Below are 5980 nucleotides of genomic sequence, written 5' to 3'. Positions count from 1 at the left end.
AAGCAGAGACATTACTTTGCCAGCAAAGGTCCAACTAGTCAAGGCTACGGTTTTTCCTGTGGTCATGTAGGGATGTGAGAGTTGGACTGTGAAGAAAGCTGAGCGCCAGGAATTGATGCTTTTGAATTGTGGTGCTGGAGAAGACTCTTGAGAGTCCCTTGGACTGCAAGGAGATCCAACCAGTCCATTCTGAAGGAGATCACCCCTGGGGTTTCTTTGGAAGGAATGATGCTGAAGTTGAAACTCCAGTACTTTGGTCACCTCATGCGAAGAGTTGACTCATTGGAAAAGACTCTGATGCTGGGCGGGATTGGGGGCAGGAGGAGAAGGGGATGCCAGAAGATGAGATGGCTGGATGGCATCACTGACTTGATGGACGTGAGTCTGAGTGAACTCTGGGAGTTGGTGATGGACAGGGAGGCCTTGCGTGCTGCGATTCATGGGGTCGCAAACAGTCAGACACGACTGAGAGACTGAACTGAACTGATGCCACACAGACATGGCTGATGAAGTTCATGTGTTCATTCATGTCCATTTCTTCCTCCTCTCCCATTGATTTACAGAGTTGTTCATCCTCAACAAATTCACAAAGAGTGGTAGAAAACATTCTAGAGTGACTTATCCTCACAAAGAGCATGGAACTGGTTTTGAATGACTTAGAGGAAATTTGATCAGGTCATGGGGTGGCTTAGATGGTAAAGAATCTACCTGCAGTGCAGAAGACCTGGGTTTGATCCCTGGGTCAGGAAGATCTCCTGGAGAAAGGAATGGTAACCCACTCCAGTACTCTTTCTTGCCTGGAGAATTCCATGGACAGTGGAGCCTGGCAGGCTCTAGTCCATGGGATTGCAAAGAGTCAAACACTACTGAGCAACTAACCCTTCAAACACTTTCAGTGGAAACAAAGAAGCCCTTCTCCTTGGGATCTGGGCACAGTGCAGCGTGCATGTGCTCACTGCTTGAGACTGGAGCATGGGCCATGGCGCATGGACCAGAGGGCCAATGACTTGGGTTCAGGTCCCGGATCTCTCACCAGTAGGAAGTGTGCATGATCCAAGGATAATTGAGACTGGAATAGACCAAAGTCAAGCCATTTAAAATTAATTAAAGTTTTAAGCAAGGCTTCTTTTTAATATAAAAAATGAAGAAACAAGTTATAAAAATAAAGTTTTATCATATCCAATAGAACATAGATTATAGTTGCAGCTATATGTTCATTCTTCGGATGAATGCAAATAAATCTCATGTGAACATTTTGGCATAATTTTAAACTAAAATGATATGTGGCATGATACAACAGCCTTCACTTCATGTGTAATTTAATAGCAATTTTTTTTGGCAAACATGTTAAGAAAGTTTCATTCATTTCTCCAAGGCTCTCTCGTAATTTCTTGACAGTTAAATTATTGTTTTTTGAACCCCACATCCTGTTACAATCCCTGATGATTTTTCTTCTCCAAATGTTAACTGGTTTACCTAGTTTATCAGTGATTCTTCATGCATTTTCATCAATACTTCAGTTCTTCCATCAACTTTATAGACTCTGGTATCTTTTGAAATATTTGCAATTGTTTTCAATTGGCATTCTTACTTGCATTGCACTGCATCCTTTCTTTCTTTTTTTATTTTGAATTTTAGGCTTACAGAAAAATTGCAGACACAGTACAGAGTTCCTGGGTACCCATTACCCAGTTTTCCCCTAATGTTAGCAACTTACAAAGCTAGGATGAATAATCAAAGGCAGAACATCACATTGGCACATGACTGTTAACTAAACTGTAACCCTTATTCAAATTACACCAGTTTTTCCACGCTTATTCTGTTTTCTGTGTCAGTATCCAGTCCAGGAGCTCCCACTGCATTTAATGGTTATGCCTACTCAGTACCCCCAATCTGTGAGCTTCCTCAGTCTTGCCTTGTCATTCATGACCTTGACATTTCAGAATAGTACTAGCCCGTTATTTTGTATACAGTCTCTCCATTTGGTGTGTTTCTGATGTTTTCTCAGGATTCAGCTGAGGTTATAGATTTTTGGTGAGATCTCAGGAGTCTATGCATCCTGCCTGGGGCTACGTAATATTGATGTGTTCTCTTACTGACGATGTTAACTCTGTTTATTCGTTAAGATGATGCTACAGGGTTTCTCCACTGTAGAGTCACGTTACTCCTTAATTAACCAAAATCTTGAGAGACAGAGAGATGTGCAGAACCTGGACTTTTCCTATTTTTCTTCAAATGTTCGTTCTCTAATTTTAGCATCCATAGATGTATCTTGGATTATTACTTGGCAAGTGGTAATTTTCCTATTTCCCTCATTCCTTCTACATTTATTAATTGGAATTTGGATTTTGAAGACTTAGTACAAAAAAGGAATATAAAATATCTCATTAACTTTTATATGATTACATGTTGAAATGTCAATTTTAAGATATATTGAGTTAAACAAAACATAGTATTAAAAGTAGCTTCCCTTGTTTCTTTTTATCTTATCTTTTTCTTTTTTTTGACCACATGATATAGCTTGCAGGATCTTAGTTCTGACCAGGGATTGAAGTTGAACCCCCAGAAATGGAAGCTCAGAGTCCTAATTACCTCTTTTTACTTTTTATGATGTGGCTACTATTAATAGAAAAACTCAAAATGATATATGTGGATACACCTGTGGTTCATATTACTTTTTTTATAGGACAGCACTGCCCTCAGGACTCAGATGGCAAACGCTGTGCCTGTCTCCTAGGATGATTGTGAGAATTAAATGTGAATGTTAGTTATACAAACTGTTTGGCATAGTGCCGAGCATAAAGTAAGAACTCAATAAAAATTGGCTATTATTACTGAGTTAGGAAAGAACGGTCACTCTTGTGAACTCTTGACTTCTCAGGGAAACACAGATGTTTGCTTAAGAACTTCATTCACTCAGGACTTCCCTAAGAGGAGGATAGCTTGCTATAGGCATTGAGCTCTCCTCAGACCTGGAGGGTATGTGTTTTAGTTGAGAGCCAGTAGAGAAAACCGAGGCTTGCTTTTGGAAAACTGGGCTGGTCTCTGATTTCTAATAGGAAGTCAAAGAAGGTGAGAGAGAGGGAAGAAACCATACTAAGTCAGCCTCTGAGATGTATCTGCCTCGTGGGACTGATGCCTAAATGAAGAGACTTTGGTGAATGACGGACTCATATTAGGGCTTTAGTCATCAGTGATGGATAGTCTGTTTACAAGGCATCTCTTCATTCTCCACTCTCCATCAGTCCTGCAGGTAAGGCCACTTGGTGCTCCCCCTTATTCTTGGGGCATAACTGACAAAGGTGCCAGGCTGACTCTGTGCACCAAAATATGCTTTTCCATTTATTAGCCTCCCAGGTATAGTCTCTTCCTGATGGCAGTTAGGACACAAGCCAAATTCCCTTAATCTAATGACTGGCAGTGCTGGCAAAGATTCTCTGGATCTGTTATTTCAGCCTAGAAGTTATTTGGCCTACAGGCAAAAAAAAAAAAAAGAAAAATCATAAGATGATGAGTATTCCACATATGTCTCTGTAAAGATACATGGATAATTACTGAAACCACTTTATTCAACCACCTTATGTAAGTAGTCTTTACCACATCTTAGGGATGATTCAAAGTCTTTCCTTATAATAAGTTAATCTTCAACCCTGTGAGGTAGATACTGTCATTATCCCTACTTTACAGATAAGGAAATAGAGGCTCAGAGAGGTTAAGTTACTTTCCCAAGATCACACAGCTGGTTAGTGGCTAGAACTGGGATTTTAACCTAGGTAGTCTGGCTCCAGAGTCTGTGCTCTCAACTATGACTCATATTGCCTCCTGCCCCAAAAAGGAAAAAAAATCAATAGTAGCTTTGTATTTGAGGTTTTAAAATTAAGGCCTATGGAGATGTTTGCTCACCTTAATGGGTAATTGCTCCCCTTTTCACAAACTGGCAGGACTCCATTTTCCAGAGGAGGAAATTGAAAGGATAGGATGAAGCGTTGTCTGTGCTTTTCCCAAGGCCAGGGGCAGTTGTTTTTAAGGACAATTATACACAAAGATGAGAGAAAGCCTTCTAACTGGTTGTCCCTTAAAGAGTGAATTAGTTCAGCTGGGTGGATATGTCTGTGTCTAGTCCTCTGGCTCTCTACATTTTGTGTGCTATCATTTGCTAAAGATATGACAGCGTGCTCTTTGCTTGGGTTTGCAGCTAGGAGACCTATATGTGTTTTCCCACCTCCCCCAGGAATGCAGCCAGAAGAAGTCATGGCATCCAGGAACCATCTGGGAACGCTTCCCAGCCCTGCTCCACACTGGGGCCCCGAGCCAGCTGCACACACCCACCAGCTCCAGCCTTCACCTGGATTAGACTCGCCCCAAAGAGCTCTGTCGCCAAGGATGATTCGTCTGGGATCCCGGCTATCCAGATCCCGGCAGGTGGTCCTCTGGGAGGGGAGAGACAGAGATAAAGCTCCGCATTCAGGGTGTAGGGTTCAGAGTTGACCTGCAGCTTTGATTCAGCCACCACCAGGCTCTGGAAGGGTGAATGCGTTCCTAATCTTGATTGCTTTCATACTCCTTTGTCTTACCTGAGAAATGAGGGTAATGGCACCTTAGCTCATACCAAAGCTGGCAGACCTGCTTAGAGGTAGGTGAGAGATCTAGAGAGGCACAGAAGAGCCTTTTGATGTGTTTTCATTACGTTTACTTAGGTGGTGGAATCACAGGAGTTGAGGTCTTATCAGAAAACAGGCAGCACACTCAAACAAGAATAACCGGGATTTTAATGGACAAAGGCACGGACAAGTTAAGGGGATCCAGAAGGCATAATGAAACATGCCAAGGCCATCAACAGCAGGGAGCTGTAACTATCCCAGGGCAGAGTAAGCGTAAGGAAGCTATATCTACAGAGAGAGGGCATGTGATTATATGATGGACTAGAGAAATCCTCTGGTAGGAAGTAAGACCTTAGATAGAGCAGCAGAGTCCTTGTCAGCCTAGAGCGCAAAGGAAAAGCTAGAGGGATTAAAGGTTCCTCGACGTTGTCCTGCCTCCGGTCTCTGGCTGGTAGTACCCGCTGTCAAACCCAACAGGAAGGCAGGAGGCAAGGAGCACAATAGGAGGTCAGCTTCCTGAGGCAAGAAGGAAGGGAGTGAAAGCAGATCTGGAAGGCAGGCAGGGCTACCTGGTCTGGACAACACACATTAGTATCACTTTTGGCTTCCAGGATTGGATGTGTTTGTTTTTTAGAAGTCTTGCACTATGAAAAGTCAGATATGCTTGTTATAGACAGCCAAACAGAAGAATGATTGAAGAATGGTTCATGCTACATGTTACAAAAACAATATGCTTTTTAGGTACCTTTCTTGGCCAAATCAAGAAATCCAGCAGCGATTCAAAGTAAGAACATAATAATACTAAAATATTACCTAACATTGCCCAGTATCAGGCAATTCTCTAAATGGCCTGTGTATATTACCTCCCAATATCATCAGTGCCACCTTTCTGTGCTATTGCTACCCATTCATTTATTCAACAAATATTTTCTGAGTACCTGTCTTGTGCCAGGCACTGTGTCAGTAACTGAAGATTACATTTCCAAACAAGATAGATGGATTTTCCACCATGACGCTTGCAGTCTATCTTAAAAAGTAGACATTAAACAATTTCAGAAAGAATTAAAAGCAGCTGAGATAAGTACTTTTAAAAGTATATGGTACCATGACAGATGAAAGTATTTGCAGGGCAGGAATAGAGACGCAGATGCAGGGAACGGGTGTGTGGACACGGAGGGTGGCAGAGAGTGGGTGGGGCAAACGTGGAGACTGGGATGGATGGATGTGCACTGCCGTGTGTAAAACAGATACCTGGTGGGAAGCTGCTTTAGAGCACAGGGAGCTCAGCTCGGTGCTCTATTGTGACCTAGATGAGTGGGAAGTGGGGGAGGTGGTGGGAGGGACGTCCAAAGAGGGAGGGGATATATGTATACACCTAG

This window comes from Budorcas taxicolor, chromosome 20 (genome assembly GCF_023091745.1).
Source record: "Budorcas taxicolor isolate Tak-1 chromosome 20, Takin1.1, whole genome shotgun sequence".
Taxonomy (NCBI): Eukaryota; Metazoa; Chordata; class Mammalia; order Artiodactyla; family Bovidae; genus Budorcas; species Budorcas taxicolor.
The sequence above is the reverse complement of the archived record's forward strand: the minus strand, read 5'-3'. Positions refer to the sequence as shown.